The 20,775-nt window shown below is 40.8% G+C and overlaps 1 protein-coding gene across 6 annotated transcripts in view; it reads right to left on the bottom strand.

Moving 5' to 3' along the window:
- Positions 1 to 20,775, bottom strand: part of LDLRAD4 (low density lipoprotein receptor class A domain containing 4) — a 278,422-nt gene that overhangs the window by 30,853 nt on the left and 226,794 nt on the right. The window lies entirely within an intron of this gene.

The following is a 20,775-nucleotide window of genomic DNA, read 5'->3' as shown; positions in this document are numbered from 1 at the left end:
CGTCTGCATTAGCCTTTTTACTGAAAGGCTGCCATATTTGTCAGTTCAGACGCATGTAAGATAAGCTCTTTCCCCGTTATCTAATATTTCACCAGGCAGTGGAAACGAAGGATAAGCAGAACCTAATAGTCTATGTGGGCAGGAGATCTTGAATGCTGTCAAGCTCAGCACAAGGCCTGGATGCACTAGACAAGGGGAAGTTTACAGCAGAAGTTAATCACTTCATTCTGAAGAAAAACTCACAGGGATTTGGAGAAACAGTTAGGACTTATCCTGGGTATGCAGCAAGCAAGGAGACAAGCGTAAAACCCCTAGTGCAGCATTATACTCAGTGCCTCTCCCCCCTTACAATGTAGGTATTGCTTGGCTAAAATTGCAGTCCAGTCAAAGGGGATTAAAGAAGGCAGCTGGAAAACCACTGTTTTCCCTAAGCAGCTGGATGAAACAGAAGGACAAGCAGGGAGAAGCAAAATGAAAAAAGAAATTCTGCATTCTTGAGATGTCCTGGGCTAATCAGTCCCTTGTAGCAGAGATGCCAGAAGTACTACCGCAGTCTAGTTTACCTGTACCACTCCACTCCAAGACTGCCCAAATTGCATGCAGAGTTGGTAGCAACCTGGCAAAGAGATCAGAAAGGCTCTTGCTCAGTCGCAGGGCTCCCTGGCGAGCACAAATCTTAACTGTCTTTTCTGCTGCATAATGTGGATACAACAGTGCTGAGTGAATTCTGAATAAAATTAAGATAGCCTGTTTCAGAGCTCACAGAGTAAGTCTGGTTTAACAGCATGTCTGCTTAAGAGATACACCATATTAAACACTAGTGACTGTACGGTCACACTACTCCATTTTAATGCACTGACATGAGAATCAGGCCATATTTGCACCAAAGTGCAGCCCCAAGTATAAGCTCCCAATGTTGTTTTGGCACACCCCAAATGGCCAAGCTATACCCAAATGTTTGGTGTTTCTTTGGTTGCTTTTTTTTCATGTGGTGAGAGTGGATTTTTTGGGCATAAATGGTAATATGTGCCCCACCCAAATATAAGTGACAGCCTATGAGGGAAGGGTTATAACACGCGTTTGGGATGTGGTATCCAGCATCCCTCTCCTGCCTGTACCCAACCCACTGCCCACACTTTAAACCACCATGTAAATGACATGGTGAATTGTGTTCTGTGCATGGACTCCTAACGTCAACTTTGCACTTAATATCTCATGTGGTCACATCAATTCTGCACTTGATACCTCATGTGGTCACCAATAATAATTTTGATCCTCCCTGCAGTCAACAACGCTTTGGCTGTCAATAGCAACAGTCCCAGGATAGCTGCTGTCAGCAGCACCACACCGCGTGTGCCCGCACGTGACAGCAGCTCTGCCGTGTCGCCCACCTGCTCCCATCGTGTGATGATGGGGAGTACAGAAAGTCACAAGAAACCTATTCCCAGGGAGTCAAGTGCTCCTCGACGTCAGCACTTGCTGTCCTCTTGGAGTAGGCCAATGAGGGAAGATGCATGTGGCATGTGAGCCTGCAAGGAAAACAAAGCCTAGCCTGCATCTAATTTTAGGCTTGGCAGCCTTAAGGGTGTTCTGAGCTTTCTTTATCTTGGCTTTTCCAACTCTTCTTCCTTTAAGGTCATACCCTGAAAAGCTGCTGTGCTGCCTCGCACCCCAGATCTCTTCCCTTCCCCACATGAACCTGGTCAGAAGGTGCAGCAGGGTGAAAGCCCTGACTACCCAAAGAGTACCCTTTCACTGAGTCAGCAGAACAGCCATCCGGCAAAAAATTTCCAGCCTGCCGGCACAGGTGGAAGAAAGAAGAGACAATCCCTTGTGCTTTATATCCTCACCAGCTGGCTGCATGGCTTTCTGAATCACCCATGTGCTCCAGTTAGTCAAGAGGTTCTCTGCCTTGTCTCACATCAACCTTGCAGTGTACTTTTTCTTCTTTTTTTTTCTTTTTTAAATTGTTTACATTAACCACTTCAATTGAGATGATCAGTTTTACATTACTGGGAAAGAAAAGGGAACGGGAAGATGCCAGGAGCTGATGCCACATGACCAAGCTCCATTTGCCCTTATGAACTCCCTCAAACCCTAAAGTCTGTCCAACAGGACTCAGATACACATTCCGCACACAGGAGGAAGATGCCATAGGCTAGCTCTTTCCAGGAATTGCCAGGAGGTACATGCAGGATAACATCAAGTATAGTCCTCCTCTTTGCAAGCCACAAGCTCCCTGCTGCAGCACGCTGGGGGAGAAAAGTGATGCTGGACCAGCATCCCCACATGGGGAAGCTGCTCTTCCCCTGGGTTCCTCAGCCCAAGGCCAGTCCCACCATCTAGGCATGGGCCTGCTCCAAATGTCAGCTGCAAGGAGCACACACGCAGCAGCAACACAGCCAAGCTTATACTCCCAGCCCCAAAGTCCAGTAAAGTGGCACTCCATGTTTAGGGAGTGCAGAAATGCAAAATGGACAGAAAGGCTACAGTAGCTTTCCAAAATAGTTTTGTTTCACTGTTAATTTCCTAAAATGGTGCAGGGTTTTATTTAAAAACTGGAAGAAAAATATAGTAACTTAAAGGTACCCCTTCATCCTTTACAGTATTTCACCTCTGCCAGTGTTTTCACCCATGCCCAGAGAATACAGCAGGTTACCCATTGCAACACCAATGCTGGGTCCCAGCCCCAGGGGCACTGTACAACCTCCTGCCCACCTCTGGTAGGGCTGAACAAAATACCAGCTTTTGGAGGAAGGTGACTATTGTGCAGCCACACATCATGACCTCTTCCTTTTACTTTAAATTCCAGTTGCCATTCCGAAGCTTGCAGACAAAGGAATAATCTTATTTTCTCAGCTTTTTAAACATTTCTTTTCCAAGGGGAAGAGGGAAACCTTGATTAGATAGATGTGGCTACTTAAAAGCAGTCTCTAGCAAGTCCATTCTCCGATGAAACAACTGGGGCAGAATGGCTCTCTGTTAATGTTACATTTAGTCATTAAAAATGTGCATTTGTGATTCTAAAAGCTGCTAGAGGCAAAACACAAGAGAGGGATACATACTCAGATTTACATTCAATTTCCAGTCTGGGAGACTCAGTGAAACTAAAATTAACATCTCTACCTTTCAGATATATTTCTGGACAAATACAACACTGAGTAATAACCACCACTGCTATACACATTTGAATCCTCTTTCAGCAAAGGCCTAAATGCCTTTTGAAAAACCTAAATAATATAGCATCATGATAGTGGGAAGTGTGTTAAGACACTCTTATATACTACTGCATCTAGCTCTGGGGTAGAGCACAAGAGATGTCATCTTAAAAGAACAATACATGATGGCTTTGGGCAGAAAACACAGCTAACAGATAAAGGGAACAAAAATACTTGCACTGGACAGGAGAACATCACTCAGGAATAACAGACAATCAAATAAAAATAATAACAAAAAAATAACACAAACTATACGGTGGAATCTTTAATTACAACTAACTACAAAGACCTTGGTTTCACATTTTGCCCATGCTGGTTAAACAACATCTTGGTAAAACTACTGCATTTTCACCATTTATTTTTATTACGGCAACATAAAGAGCCTTCAACCAAGAATCACAACTGCATTGCCTGAGCACTGCATAATTAAAAAAAAGACAGTCCTATGATCTTGTGGTCTGGAACTATGACAAAAAAGATGAATTGCTTATGAAACAGGAAGTGAGATTAAGGTGTAAAATGCTCACATCCACTATACAAAATTCTCGGTATTCTTAGCTCAACAGCTGCCTAGCCAAAAAAAAAAAAAAAGGGCAAAAAAGCTAAAAAGCCAGAACCCAAAAAAACACTCCAAGGAAAGCCTTTTTAGGACTTTTGACAGCAAATCAAGTGAATCACCTAGACAGTCTTCCATTGCACTAGGACAATCTCCCACGAAGCCACACACAGTAAATGCCAGACTAAGGGAAGTAGCAGGAGAAATTAGCGACCACCGTATTTTCTGTATTCCAAATAATTTCTATTCTCTGTTTTTCTGAGCACTAAAAGAAAATGTAAAAACAAGGTGCAGATACTAACAGAAATAAAGCTGTTTCCTATTGTCCTATTATCTAACTTTTAATATTTCCAGTGTCTCAAAATCAACACACACAAGGAGATAACTGAAGGTTTAAAAAACCAAAAAGGCCAAGTAAAAGTAAATGAACTAGATGGACACACAGTTCAAATTCTGTGGTGTACTACCCAAGGCTCTCCTTCACCACCAGCACCTGGAAAAAACAAATCTCAAAGCTGCATCATTTTTGTTCTATCACCCAAACTTTGCTTTGTTTCTAGGCTATGGCAACCAGAAACAGAAAACTATACCTGGTTTTCCCATAACAGTTTGCAAATTTCACAGCCCATTTCAAATAACTTCTGGCAGATTTTTTTTCCCCTCAGAGCTCCTTGGAGCAGGGAACATTTAATAATTTGCTCATTCAGTGCCAAGCAGAATATGAAAATGAAAAAAAAAAAGAAAATAAAGGAAAGAATCATCGACAAACTAAGCTTCGATGTTAAAAAGAGGGAAAAATAAATTAAGGTGAAGGACTATATGAAAGTAAGCAGGTGAGACGGAGCAGGCACCCACGCAGGTGCTCAGAAGTTATGATCTAACATTCTCTTCTGATTTCACAGTTCAGGAGCTTCTGGCACACCACTGCCCTGTCTGCAGCATCTCCATCCTGGAAAGAAAAGTCTCCATCTACAACTCATTTATTAAAAAGTGGCTCTTTAGGCTATCACAGTAAAATAATTTACAGTGCTTAGATTCACTCTGTGCTTTGTTGCTGAGGAGAGCAGAAACAAACTTACTGTTCTTCTATAGTGGTTTAAAAGCACAATGCAATTTCAAGGGCAGATCAAAGTTAGACTAATTATTTCCTTTCTGCATATCCTATAACTAAATGTAACAGGTCACTAGGGAAGGGTGAAACAAAAGATGAATGTATTTGCACACACTAACAAAAACCACCAAGAAACAAGGACATTATTTATATAATAAAAAGATGCATAAGGGAAAACATCAAAGCCTATATTAAATATACAAACCCACAAATATATCACCAATGGTGCCGAAATAACTAGGGAAATGAACTGGCTGCTCTCTTCTCCACACTTCAAATTAAACATAACTGCTGAGGTGGTTAAATCCTTCAAGAGCCTTTAACACTACTGATGATGAAGGTTTGACAATTCTAGTATTGCCCACTTAAAGTTAATCCCAAGACTAAAAAAATACATTTCCATTGTTTTCTGTTGTTCAGAAATATTTGAGTTTACTCAGGCCATACCCTAAAGATTTGGGCTGCAATCTGAAAGGCTAGAAACATGTTTTACTGTAATTTTTAAATGAAACTTGACATTCTCATTTGTACAGTTCCAGGAATCAAAGTTTTAAAATACTCCAACTATCATGAGAACTGAAGAGTGGTCAAGAATATAATTTGCCTGTAGAAACTTGCAGAAGCAAATAGCTTCTGCTCTGCATTAATTCCTTTCTAGGAAACCTCAGCAGGCATATTTTGCTTATGTTACTGTTCCTTTGTCCTTCTCCCAGGTTACTTCATCTATTAGTTGAGAAATTTCAAGCTTTGGGGGAAAAAAAATCCAGTGTGTAATTCCAGTGTTTTGTCTTTCTGTCATCAACTGCAAAAGCAGTCTCCATGGCCTATCCTTAGCATTCCTACTTCAACCACCGCTTCAAAGTACCAAAAGGTACGATGACTCCAGCATATAGTGACTCCTCCAGACAGGACACAATACACAGGGGCATCTGTCAAGGCTCAGGCAACTATCCAACTTCTGTCAAGACCCATTAAACTCTCCACGATTCAGGACAGCTTTAGGTATAGGAGCAGTACTGCTTCTTGTTTCGAGATCTTCCCATGAAAACCATGTTCTTGGACAATATGTATTTCTGTCCTCAAAGGGTGAAAGAGGTTCATTGGAATAGGGGTAGAAAATGAAACGTGCCTTTTCAAGGCACAGAACTGGAGGTCTTCAGGGAAAGCCCTCTTGAACCAAAGGTGGTGCACAGGGAAGGTCCCTGAGCAGGACAGAGGTATGGTCACGACTGCATGGAGCACAGGGCCACCACCAGCAGCTGGGCCTCCAGAAGTGGCAAACTGTGCAGTCTTGCAGGAATAATATTTTGCATATTTATTCCTCTTTTCTTTCAGTCTCGAACCCTTAGGGAAGGGAAGGGAAGGAAAGGTTGCATGAATCAGGCCAAATGCAGAAGACTACAATCTGGCGTACAGAGGTCTGAATGGCACACCTAAGTTTCTATAGTTAAAACAAGAAGAAACCCCAAACTCCTTCTCCATCTCCACACATAAATAAAGGGCCTTTTATTTGCTTGACAGTGCTCTTTATTTTTTCAGTGTGTGCCCTTTACTGTTCTTTGACTAAGAGTACAGATACAGGCATTTCTCACCCACACAGTACTCAAATGACTTTCAAACCTTTGTGTTAGCTTGTCATTTTTTTGGTAGCTTTCACACCCCTACTGAAACAAAGCTTAGACAAACCCTGAAAACTAAGGATCTCTCCAGACATGTCTAGACTCTCAGTTCAACCAGGCACAATATTTTTGAACTCTCTAACCTTTATGGGAGGTGACCAAAGCCAGCTCAGACAGACTAAACTGACACACTGCCAGCTAATACCCTGAACACCTTAAAATGCAAATAGCTCTAATCTTATTAAAAATGATGCAATTTGCCCTACCGCAACAGCAAGAAGGGGAAGGGAAGCAAAAAATACCATTGATAGCACAGGCTACAGTTCTCATCAGACAAACAAAACTGTAACATTTATGAATTACAGCCATTTGCAGTTAAACGAGCTGAAGAATCAGGATATATATTTTTTTTTAAATCCATATTGAGCCTGGTAAAAGACTGTATGTAGGCTATGCGTGGGAGGTGAAGAACTGCCACCATCTCCCAAAGAGACATGACTAATACAAAATTCGGTAAGTCAGGATGACAATGCCAAGTCTTTCCTCATACTGTACAACTTGGATGAAAGCAACTATGTAGGAAGGTAGCTAGAACATGCCAGTGGAGGCTCATGCTGTACCCCAGCACTATAAAGCAGGTATCTCACTAAGACGGAGCGAACAATGTAGAAACAGCAAAAAAAGTAGTTCTTTGCAAGCCAGAGCTGTCATGCTCTGGCATACTTCCTCCTACCTTCACTGTGGGACAACAGGAAACCTGCACCCTATATAATGGAGGAGCTGGGCAGCTGCAAGTCAGTTCTACTTGGAAGAGGGATTGTGCCACTGATGTGGTCAGCCTTGCACATCACCTGATTCAAATTGCCTAAAAACTGCTCATTTACAACCTGTTAAAATACAGTCTTGATTTCTGAACACAAGATAAATGAGGATTGGTAAAAAGTTCCTTATTCTGATGGGCTACCTGTATCCAGTACCCTGGAAAAATAATGCTGCCTTGGATTTCCACATGCCCTTCCAGCAAAGAACTTCCAGATTCCTCCCAAAGACTTCCAAGTCCTGAATCTGGCCCTCAGTGGAAATGCCTCAAATGAGGCTGCTCAACTTCAAGATCACGATTGCTCACATTTCCAGAAACTCAATTCACTCCTTTTCCAGGAGCAGAAACGTACGGCCAGCTAGGGCTATCAAAGTATAAAAAAGGATACTATGAAACTGCTTTCTACTATGTCTATCAGCAGGCAAGCTACGCTGCAGTAGCACAAAAGCTTTTCGATCATGCTAACAAGCAAAGGCACATGGGAGAAAGAACTGCTGAAGTTTTGGAAGCTATTTGCTGCGGCAATGTGCAACTGGTGTAGAGCAGCATGTACAGAAGGAGTGTGGCAACTTGACAAAAAGTGAGTAGCAAGCTGCTTCTCTTTTACTGCGGCTTTGCTCAGCTGGGTTGCCTTATGTAACCACCACCGGAGCAATTCACCATAGGAGGCAAAAGGAAGAAGATTGATTTACCTTAAGCCCTGTAGAGCTCCATTCTCAGTTTTGCAAAGAGTGCAGCCCCAAAGCACAGATCCTATCACAAGAGAGACCCGCCAAAAAAAAAACCCTAATCATTCTATAAACACTAGGGCATTATCAAACATAATCTGCCTCCAGATCATGGATTACTGTTAAATTAGGACAAATCTCTCTTCCAGGGTTAAGTAAAAATAAAAAGAAATGAACCACACCACCCAAACCTAAAGGAACCAAAAGCCTTACAGCCTTCTCTTACAAGTAGATGCACATATATCCATGATTTCGGATCATAAGAGAGTAACTATGAAGTTATTCCCAGACAACCATACCCACGGCACTAAAAAATTGGTAACCAGTCTTCCATCCTGAAAACCCCAGTTTAAGTCAGGTCACAAAAGAAAGGATGAAACAGTCTTTGTAAGTGAGCTGGGTTTTGCTACTCCTTTGATGGATTTGAGATTAGGGATCTGGTGACAGTCTGGCAGTCATCAAATAAAAAGGCCAGCAAGAAAGTCAGCAATTAAGGGAGACCTGTGGAGAACAGCCAGGATCTGTAAGAAACCTCAAGGATGGAAACAGGACAGTTTGCCTGTGCCATGCTAGCTGGAAAGCAGCTCTCTGTAGTAGCTGGTGATCTTGTAAAGGGAGTTTCAAAAACTGTAGGCAGCCGAACTAGTGCTCTCTCTCAAGTTGCACTGGATCACAAAACTTATCAATTTCTTTAATAAAAAATGAAATTCTGCCACTGTGAGGCACTTTGAGCAATCTCTGCTCTGTGGTTTGTTATTCCCGCTTACATGAGGGTCCAGGTCGCCAGAACTGTAACTCTGCAGAGAACCTTGCTTGGCTACCACTAGTTCAGTGCCAGTAATCTCAGACTTTCACAGTCTCCAAATTATTGCTGAGTGTCTCTTAAGTCCCAGAATAAGCCATTGTTCCTACTACCACTTAGATTGCTTTGCAGAACTTTTTCCTGCAGGATCTGAGCATTTACATGGAACATTCTGGGTCTTTATGTTAGTTTTAGTCTCAGAATGAGTTGGCAAACAACATGGGAAATCTGAGTGAACACTGGATCACTAGGACAGCAAGACGGGAGTTCCAAGATTTTCTTCACAGCCTTGCAGACTCCACAGAATTCAAACCCAGCTCAAATGGCAACACTGTTAGATTAGGATAGTTTAAAAAAGAGGGGGACAGGAGGCTTCCAGTTACAAGCCCCACCTTCAAATTGCTAGAAAGACTTAGGTCAGTCATTCCAAGTCAATAACCTAAGACCCCTAGTGCAGAGCTTCACCCAAGGAAAGAATTTTGCTCACGTCTTTTGCTCCTCTTCTTTGGCTCCGGCCCCAGTACAGCGCTGCTGACTGTCTAACTCCCATGATCTGGCATGTAGAGACAGGAAATTGGAGAGGCACCACACTATTGGGAACATAAGTGGTGCCAGCACAGCGACAAAGAAGCAGGAGATGAGAGATCTCCTCTCTAACATCCCATGACCACGCTCAGCAAATCCATGTGGACTATCACCTCTGTGCCAAAGAGAAGGAAAGGATCATAAGAAAAACATAATTTTGAACACTGAAAGAGGAATTGGGGAATTTTGTACTGTTTTCCTTCACACTGCTAGCTCATTGAGGTTACTGAGTGCAAGGGAGGGATGGTACATCGACCACAACTGTTCTACATGGCAAGCACCACTGCATGTCAAAGATATAGCATCAGAAAAACAACAGGACCTATAACAACACTTCAGAGTTTAAAAAGTGCTTCTACTGCTAGCCTTGAACCTTTGAAACTTTCCAGGGCTGGTAAAGTGCAGAGGAACCATAGTGATCACCAGATGAAGCAGAAGAGAGATCCAGGCACTCAGAAAACACCTATGACACAAAGAAATTGTTTTCATCCATTTACACAACTTTCTTGGCTCACCTTGCCAGCATCTGTGAAAGCTACGTAAGTCATTCTGATGCATACAGCACACGCTGCACCATTCACTGCCCATGAACTGGCACAGCCCTGCCCAGAGCCACTGAATCCTTTTAGGTTGGAAGGGCCTTGGAAGGTGCCTTCACGATGCTATGCCCAAAGCCAGGTCAGCACTGGAGTTCAGATCAGACTTCAACTTATATTCTGCTGATCAGATTGATTGTAAGAAATATCCTTTAACTCATCAGGACAAGGAGAAGACTCCACTAACTTAACGAATTCACTTCAAAAAAGGCACTAAATTTGTATTGCTTGGGTCTAAGTAAGGCTGGCAAGGGTTTCCAAAAACAAGACATCTTGGCAACTGGAAATACCTCTAGCATGAGAAAATTTAACAGAGTTCATAAAGTTACGCAGGTGACCGTCTCTTACCCTTACACAGACTACATGTGCAAAGAAGCCCTCAGACAGTACACTTTAAACCTGTCTCTTGGAAGGAACAAGCTACACCAGCAAAAAATTTTTTTAAAAATAATTTCATTTATCTTCCAGTTTCTGCTGGCACAGCTGAATGTGTTAGGGGAGTGATTTACGCACAACCTTCGCTGATGTGCCATTTTCTAGTGCAGACTAAGCCGCAGTCATTAACTAGGAGAGAACTTCAGAGTACAACAAGTTTAAAGGAGCTCCCCAACCAGTTCAGAAATACATGCCAAGCAATTAATTTTTAGAAGTACAGCAAACAAGTCACTGATAATCTCTCCTTTATAAATGAGGCTTGTCTATCAAAAGGTTCAACGCAATCATTGCGGTCAATTTTGGAAAAGCACGTTGTGATATTTAAGATTACCCAAAACGAACAGTGCTGAAGTAGGAAGACAAAATTTTAGCAGTAAAACATACAGCTTTATTGTCTGAGGACTGCCAAGTACATATGTTTTACCCTCCAGTTTGCTTTAACACAATGTGGGTATTATCACTACAAGCTGATCTGATACCTTAAAAACTCTACAGGCAATATAAATGCATGTTTTCAAATGTGCCAATACTGTAACAGCTCTGCTTATGGCCCACAAGCTTCCAGGGACTAAATAGTAAATAGGAAAATTTTCTCTTTATTTAATTTAAACAGAAAAGTTCTCAAATCAGTCAATGAGTTATGTTTGTGCTACCAAGATAAGTGATTTTCCAAATACACTAGGTTCAAAGCTGCAACTGTCCTACATGTGGGATTCGTGAAACCTCACTGGAACATTACATTTTTTTAGGAAATAATTACATATGCTTTCGTTATTTTACTTACTCTGCTCTCTGTTCTGATTCCAGAGGGTTTGTTTTCCCTTGCCCCAAATGATCCATTGCCATTACCACAAGCTAAAATTACACATAGCTGGCACATACACTGAGAAATGTGAAGAATAATTTTTAATGTGATTTGCTTTTAAAGGCAAACCAGCAGTTACTAATCAGTTGACCTATTTCTACTCTAATTTACCATACTTAAACACACAACCCAAAAAAACCCTCTACAGAAAGGAAAAAGCACCTCAAAACTTAACTGGACTAGAGAAAGAGGGAAATATGCCATTACCTACTGAATTCCCTGGGGGAAAGAAAATTGGTATTTAGAAATAAGATTAACTATAATAAAAAAGAAGAAAAGAAAAGCTTAGGGAAAAGATCCAGGTCATGAGGATGGTATTTCCAATTTTTTTAAAGCTGCAATGCAACATTCCCAAGCTGAGAAAAACATTCTCCCTGCCCTCATGGCAACCCCACCACAGAAATGCCAGTGGCCATCTATCTCCTATTCCAGTTCTTCATGTCCCATACCTCCAAACCCAGACACTGACTCCTCCAACCAAGCACGAAGCTTCACGCATGTCTGCAGGAAAACTGGCAGGATTAAAGACACTGCTTACAAAACAGGTCCCTATAGGTATTAGCCAAAGTGTCTATTTTAATGGTATCATTTATTTTCACCTATTTGAGCGTTTTCTTATTTTTTGCTTCCTCCTTGAGCAGGTCATAGAAAGAGCCTAATCAGTTTCCCTTTTCTTTGCTGGCACAGATCCTGGTCCCAGTGCCGGGGCTGGCAAGATGCCTGTTCATTTCAGTGGGAAAAGGATCAGGCCCAGTCCTGCAGATGTTACTCATGCAAGTACTCAGCTCCACCCTTCATCTCTCACATCACTCCATGTTCTACTACTTAAAAAAGCAGGGACAAACTGGCCTCTCCTGCCTTCCTTCTCATTGCTATTATGTGTTGCCCCTCAAAGCTCTTTGTCACTGCTCCCTGGGGACTGATAACGCTCAGCATTTCACACCTGCGACTGCCAACATTAGGACATTCCCAAGGGGATCTTATTAGGAACCATCCACTGTCATTTTTATTTGTCAAGGACCATGGCTCTTCTGGCCTGTGGGAAAGTCAAAAGTCAACAAAACCATCTCGAATACCACGGCATTTGCTCTTTCTTCTAGAAGTCCCAGTTCCTGGAGTAGTGTTTCTTCTTGAGAAACTTGGCTTTCTTTTAAAAACTAATCTTTCCGGGTTCCCATAATTGCAGAGAATAGCCTGAAAATCTGGCTTCAGAGTTTCCCAAGAGAAAATAAAAAGCCAGTAAACAAATAAAAAGAACTGGAATTTTTTCTTGATTAGATGTAATTTGTTGATTTTTCTTGACATCACTATTTTAAGCAATTTTTTTTAAAGTCTTGGCAAATTATTTTTGAATGTTTTATAATGGCAATTTGCTCTGAGGTAAATCCTGATTCAGAGTATCATCACTTTTGAATAGTAAAAAAAAGTGTCTTCACTTTCTTGTCAGCACTATTCAATATTAATTAACTATATTTTATATATATTCTTTTAAGGTAATGCTTTAAACCTCTTTATTGCATTAGAGACAAACTTGGGAAACAAAGTCCACTCGCAATCTAGAAAACCCTCAAGGCAACTAAGAGAATCGGATCTCATTTTATGCTTATGAAGCTGGTGTAGGAATTGTAAATATATGCCTGTGAGACACTCTAGACTGGGAAAGAAAAGCTGACTGCTGCCCCTTCACAACTGGGCAATCTACAAATCAGTATGTAATTGGGCTTTAGTTGCTGACCTGTGAAATGTGCATTATTTCAGTATTTCCAACTCAAATAAAATGATGCTCATTAGAAAAATGTTCAGCTTGCATTACTTCAATACTCAAAACTACTCTTCCCTAAGCAGAACTGAAATAGCAAACAAGGATATATTTTATTTTCATATATATGTCTACATATACAAGCACACTTTTTTTTTTCCTAACCACAATTTCTGCCTTTAGGAGAGCAAGAAATCATCTTGGGCAACTGCAGATGTTTAAGAAGAAACCCTTACAATACTTGAAGAGAAAGAAAGAAAGAAGTGAACTGTGTTTGCTTAATGTCTACGTATTTTATGCACGTGGGTGCAAGAGCGCATTAGCTGTAACCCTCCCTTTGCATTGTTGATCTTAAAAAAAAAAAGGACAGAGAAAAGAATGAGACTTTCAGTGCAGCTGGGTCAGCCCGTACCATGGGACTCGTATCTGGCACTGGCATGGCCCAGCTGCACAAAGTATCTTATGCCAATGTCACAACCCAGCTACTACAAACGAGGGCTCTTGCGCAGTGGCAGCTATCTCTAGCAACAGGCTGTCGGGGCTGTAAATACGCAGCCCTGTCTTGTCCCCAGCCACCTGGAACCATGCCTGCCTGAGGAAAGTTCCTGCTCGCAGACTGGCACCGACTAAGATGTTGATGCTCCCAGAATTTATGACCCTCTACACTTTGTCTACTTACAGTAACTTTCCTCACAAAGTGCCATGAGGTGGGCTGGGCTGTCTGTGCTGGGCTCACCAGGGCAGAAGCGCTTCACCCACCCCACAAAAAAATCCCTATCTGTTTTGCCCTGCGTATCCAGCCCTGACAGCCATCCTTCTCCATAGCCTGCCATAAAACAATCTACCTCCAGAGAAATATTCACAATGAGTTATTTCATATGATTTTTTTTTTTACCAAAATCTGAGCCTGCGCTTCTGAAAACACATCCATGGAAGGTCTCTGGATTGACCTCTTAACAAAACATATCACCATAGCAAAATGAAAATGCCACTTATTTAATTTTTTTTTATTCCAGAAGTGAGCGGCAGGAGGTTGCAGGATTGATTTTCAGCAGCAAGGAATTAAACAAACTAACAGAACCCCCCCACAACCCACAACCACAATGCAGTAAGCTTTGAGATATATTAAATATAATATACTTGACTCCAGAACTAGTCCTGACAGCCAAATAGAAAAACTACAAGTTACATTGTGAAAGTCAGGCTTGGAAACCTAAGCTGGACTGTTCTGCCCACTCCACCAAGGCTTCTGGGTTCTTGCTGAAGCTTTCTGATTCTAAGGAAAAAGTTAGGAATGTGGTATCCTGGACCATTGTGTGAAAGGTAGCAATTCCTGAAGAAAACATACTTTGGTTTTGGTGCACAGACAAGGGAGCAAGACTCAAGGACATATTTCTGAGAAAAATAATAGCAATGTGTGCTGCTCTAGCCCATCAGGTGATGAAAAAACAGCAAAATAGTTTAAGGAACTGCCCCTGCCATGAAAATAAGATGTTGCAGACAGGGGAAAAAACGGGACAAGATAAAAGTACCAGGGCAACACAGTGCCATCAGGTCTGACTTCAAGTTTCTACATCTGCAAAACATTCTCATGTGTTAACGCTAAAGCATGGACTTTTACTTAGGATTTTAATACTGAGCAAACAAACACAAGATTAAGTCACATGGAAATTTAAAATTACCATCTCCTTTCCTTCTCAACTCTCACCCAAGGACTTCAGGTCTAATTTAAGCATAAAAGACACTTGAAGCATTGAGACTATTTCTGAACAGTGAACTATAATTTGGGGGCAAAACAAAGACATCTGATTCTTCTGGAAAATACCTGTTCCCTTTTAAAATGGTAGCAAAAAGTATCTGTCTGGGGGTATGCACACACTCAGAAGACTGCTGTGTTTACAATACAAAAAAGCAACATATAAGTCCATGCTGAGAAGTCAGAACTGTCAATTGACCTTGCATGTGACTGCATGTGGAGCATTTTCCCCAAAAGCAAACCTGAAAGACTTTTCAAATACTAAATGTGAGGTATAGGGGTTTTTTTTCATTATGGTGATTTACTATGATCCATGAAGATCCAAATAATCTTTTCCTGGTTTGTTCTTGAATTTTAAATTTAATGAGATTAAAAAAAAAATAAAATCAGTCTTTTTTTCCCTTCCCAGACAACTTTTTTTCATGGGTTCTCTGAAAAAATGCTTACATTTAATCAAGTACAGCCCTTCGACCAAACATTCCCTAGGATTAAGCTAGAGAGAACGACACATCTTTCTTCCACCAAACTGCTCAGCTTTCAGTAGGTTCAAGTAGTAACGGTCTTGAGGACTTGAGGAACTGCAGGACTGTGCATTTCTGCAAAAACCAGCAAAACCCAGAAAAAAGCCTCAACCAAACATGTGACAAAACTCCTTAAACCCTTCCCACATACTTTTCTTTTCTTACACCTGTATGTTTCATACCATACTGACTTTTCTATGCAGAGAAATCTGAGAGTGTGTTATCCCACACTTCCACATCTTCTTCCAGAATTTTTTTTCCTGCCCCCTATGTTTTTCTGGGAATATGTGCTAAGGAGAGGAGACTTTTTACATCCACATGGAAATTGGTTTGAATCAACTACAATCTCAGTGAAAACAACTGAGTTATTCTGGTGGAAACTCCAGAGGAAAAAAAAAAAAAGAGAACTAGGCTATTGCTTCACTACAGAAATAGATCAGTGATGTATGTTTACGCAGTGGCATTTTTCAAGCGTGCACTAATAAGAACACTCAGCTTGAATATTCCACAAATTCCTTAAGATCCTGATGCCTCTTCCTGGGACTAGCTCTTCGTTAAATTTAATGACTCCTTAAAACAGAAAAGAGAAAATGTCAATACCACCTTCTAGCATGAGTGAAAGCTATCAAGGTAACCATGGTCAAAAAATTGGAATATCATAGAAACTTCAATGACATTCAGTGGGATAATGAGTATTTTCTTGCACACGTGAAAGGCAAAAAAACCCCCAACCTGTTTAAAGACAAATTACTATCTTCTCCTTATAGTCCTCCCAACCCCCACCTCAACCCGAAAATGTGATTTACCAGAAGGAGCTCACAATGCTGCTCTGGCTGAGAAAGTACACTGAGAACTTCACAGCAAGCCCAAAATAGCCTGAAAAGAGGAAATGGGTGGGGGTGAGGTTCTTTCTTCTGCTCACAAAGGACTTCACCAGCCGATATAGATCAAGTAAAAACAGTCCTGACATGCGGAGCACACTTGGTGACAGTCCTCCCCTCTTTTCCCAGTCTGGTCTATTTTAAGATCACATCACAGGAAACTTGGCAGCTACATGTTTCCGAAAGTTGCCCCTGCCACTTCCACAGGTTCAAATCATTTGTAAGGACACAGCTCACAGCACAGAAAATTCTGAGGGGACAAAAAAGGTGCTGTCGAGCTACCGAAGGCAGGTCATTCAAAGAAAGAACACAGTAATTGATAATTAAATGAAGCTGAAAACACCCTCACTTTTCAGTACCGTATTACTGGTTTTCAAAGAACTACAACATTTACATGAGCCATCCAAGTGCTGGTAGTACTTGTGATGGACGCTGTGTGTCTGCTCAATGAAAGAAGTCCTCTGCACATCAAGGCGTTCAGTTCTTTGGGCTGTGTCTCTGTCATTTTGTTATGGACTTTCTCCCACCTTCTTATCACTTTTTTCAGAAAATTTTAACACTGTCACTTACTAATCAAAAAAGGATGTGTGTGTGTATGTGTGTAAGTTACACATACAGACGCAGAAAGAGGAACAAAAAATAATATGGTTGTTTCATGTCAAACTTCAACTCTGATTCCCATTAAGCAACGAGTAGAAGGAATGTTAATGGCATGGTCTGATTAGAGAAACTGATGATAATTAAAATACTAACAAAAAATGCAAAACCACATAAACATTGCCAACCCTACATTATAAAATCATTCATATGTACAAAAGCAACAATGGGAGATTTTCTGAAACTAGGAAAATAAACAGTAATTGTAACTGAGTAAAATTCTTTCTTTAAAAATGGTTTTATTATTTCATAACCATATTTTTTACAAATGCCAGTTTCCCAGTCTCCCTTGTTCAGAGAAGTAAGTTTCTGAGCAAAGTGAGCTCAAAAAAAATTGTTGGAGAAAAATATTCTGCAGGAGAAGGATATCATACTTAAGCTCAATGGATTAAAACAGTCAAATAGATGTTTATCTCCCTTTCTCAAAGTAATTTATTTCTAGATATGGGAAGAGCATTCTCATCCCCAAAAGTCAATTTTAAGATACCTGTAAATAACTTAAAATACAGACCCTGACGTTCAATCTGTACACTAACATAACTACGGGAACACCATATATCTTGAGTGGCAATCTAAAGCTATTTAAAAACAAATTAATATTGTCTATGAAGAAAGTGGTGCAAGCCCTTGCTTCTTTATGAATTTCATGTGGTTGGAGTTTTGTATTTTAGTGACATCTGCTTCAAAAGGAAGGCCATCATAGGACAGATAGATCTCTTCTTGCAAAGCTCACTCAGTGCTTTCATGCTGAATATCACTGCCCTGTCATGCGAGGGCTCTCTGTTCAAGTTCCACACACAGTTAGACAGATTAGCTTAAATTGCTGTAAATAACTCTCCTACTTGCTATTCTTGAGCCCTTTATCCCAGGCTACTCTATATTCTTAAACTGTACCTGAGTCACCTTCATGTGTTATCCCTGTTGCTCTGGGAAACTCGGGGTTTAGTAAACAGGTTAAGCAAATGAAAAGATTAGTCAGTATTGTGCTTCAGATGGATGCAAGATGAGATTACGCTGTAAGCAAGTACATTAACAAAATTAAGAAAGAAAGGTTTCTAGAATCTTTTCACTAATCTAAATAACTGCACAAAAAGAAACCACCCACAAGTTTTGTGCTTGAGCCTTCCTGACCCTGGTATTGAAGACCATTACCAACACCACCAGCTTACTGGGCAAACTGGGATCTTTGGTTGCCATACAGACCACATGACATGTACATTATGAGTTCCCTGTGATTGAAACGAAAGAAATTGGAAGGAACTGAGACTAAGGTGGCAACAAGATGATAATATTAGTTATGGAAGACAGAATAGCACAATATACTTACATCTACTCCTCACCATATGTTAATGTCTATTGCTACATCAAACAGCATGAAATTCAATATACTTAAACACTCTTCACCACACCAAAGAAGAACTAAGGCAAGTTAAAGCAAGCTCAATTAAGAATGAATACTGACATTCAGAAAGGCTCAAGATAACATTTCTTCATTTTTTTGGGGTTTCCTCCCCTCAAACAAACATGCTAATGACACTAGGGCATGACAAGCCACCACCAGTTCAAACTCAAAGCTTACCAGGGACAAAAACATTAGGTGGGAAGCAACATGACCCAGCCAGTATGGCAATGGATGGGAAATCTACAGAAGCTTGGAAGCAATCCAATCTCTTCCACTCTTGTCTGTACCTCTGTCACAAATAAGTTTAATCCTCATACCTCCATTTTCCACTGGCCATGAGATAGGCCATAATAGTTATTTATTTATAAAAGCACTTTACAGACAACTGTAGAAAAGTTCTAAACAAGAACTTTGTATTCTAATGTCCTAAAAATAATTCTTCACATGAGGTGGCTTTACAGTCTTAGTTTCGCCATGTTATATGGTCTCTCAGCATGAATGCATTCAGGTTCTGGTAATTACACCACCATCTCCGTAGAGGCATCATCCATCATCCATCATCTAGAATCATTAACGAATCAGCATCCTCAGAACTAAGAAGGTCAAAAGAAAGGATAGAATGATTTCTCCCCTGAAAATTACTTGTTCTGAACAACAGAGAAAATATTTTGGATGTATATCTAATCAAGCAGAGCGTAACCTGGCTGAGTTTTCAGACTGAAGAACTGCAAACTAACAGAAAATGTTTGGTGTCAATAATCCACCCTCTAACAGTTTTCTGATGCAGTCCTTTAGCTGTGAGATACGGTGACTATTATAATCACTCTTTACATATACAGAACACACACAGACACACACAGAGCTGAAGAAGTTTTTCCAATTCAGTGGTATCAAAGAAAGGAAACCCCCACACTGACACCATGCACATGGCAGCACAGCACCCACGAGTCCCTGCAGTGCCACATGCAGCCTACACATATTGTACAGCCATAACTAATTAAAGTTTCGGTGGATGATACAGGCAAAGGGTAAGTTGACAAATAGGCACAGCAAGATGAACCCACTGTCCTGAGCACCAGCTGAAAGCAAGTGGCAAAGCCAAGAGAAAAAAAAGGCTGTGTCTAAATGGTGGTAAAAGTCTGACTTCTGGAGAAGCCATAAGCATGACACATTCCTTGTCTTCACTGTACAACACTCACTTCTTGACTGTCCTTACTCCCAAGCCATGCAGAACACCATTTTATCTTCTGAGCTACCTGGACTGCCACCTTTTTTTTTTTTTAATGACACAGTAATTTCATACAGTGAGACACATTTTCAGAAGTTCTCAGCATTCAGAAATGTTGAGCCTCAAAAGAACTCAGCATTCGCATTTTCTGAATATGTAATGACATATCTACAAAACTGTCTTGTTCAAAAATCTAACCTTGGTAACCTCTCTGGAGATTATATCAATACACACAATAAGAAGAGTTGCTAAAGCCCTCCCCCTCCTGTTAAAAAAGAAAAAAAACAGATTTAAAATATTGTTCTAGTTTTTAATAATAGCTAAGAGTTAAAACCCAAAAACTAAATCTGTCCTGGAACTCAGGTGCCCCTTCATAGTAAGTACCACTGAAATTCTCACAGGGATGACATCGACTCTGTATAACTTTTATGGTGCCTCTAACCTTCTGAGCCTCTCAGCTAGCTTGAGGCACAGTTACAGCAATGTACCCTATCACTCTCATATTCATACATGTACACTTTTTTTAAAATAATAATTTTTCTATGGCACAAGGGTGCTGAACTTCAAAGATGCACATCACTCTGTTTCCTGTTGACTACTCAGGAATCAGTGGATCCTCATAATTTCCAGAAACTAGGCCATAGAGACTTTACCGCTGAACTGAGGATCACTGAGGTGACATCTTCTGCACAGTTACAAAAGTCAAAATCTTCCAAAATCAAACAATGGATCAGGGAAAGAACAGTTCACATTTTTTAAATTGAGCAGACAGAGATCCTCTGTCTACACAAAAACATTAAAAGAGAAAAAATCCTAAAAATCTGGCTAGTATAGTATAGTATGTCCAGTCTTCACAAACGAAGATTTTGGGAAAGGTCTTTTACCTTTCAAGCCTGCGCAATGGATTTTTTAGGTGAGACACAGCATGCGCTGAACTGAGCCCACCCTTTAATCCTAAGGTTCATCTGCCAGGGCCAAGCGAGCTTGGACAATGGCAGTGAGGTCCTCAGGACGTAGGCTTGTCTAGAGTGACCTTCCCGGGGGAGTATCCCTGACCGGGAATCGAACCTGGGCCGCGGTGAAAAATCTGGCTAAATTTAATATATTAGAAGTCACATTTTAAAATGCAGCCTATCAGAGATACATCTCAGTGAAGTGAAAGATCTGTTCTGCAGCTGGGAAGGGTTTATGAAGAAGAAAACAGCCACTGTGGTAAATGATAAGGAATGTAGCAGG

Source organism: Neopelma chrysocephalum, unplaced genomic scaffold (assembly GCF_003984885.1).
Source record: "Neopelma chrysocephalum unplaced genomic scaffold, ASM398488v2 Primary Assembly neopelma1_22, whole genome shotgun sequence".
NCBI lineage: Eukaryota > Metazoa > Chordata > Aves > Passeriformes > Pipridae > Neopelma > Neopelma chrysocephalum.
Note: the sequence above shows the minus strand (reverse complement) of the source record. Positions and strands in the feature narration are given on the sequence as shown.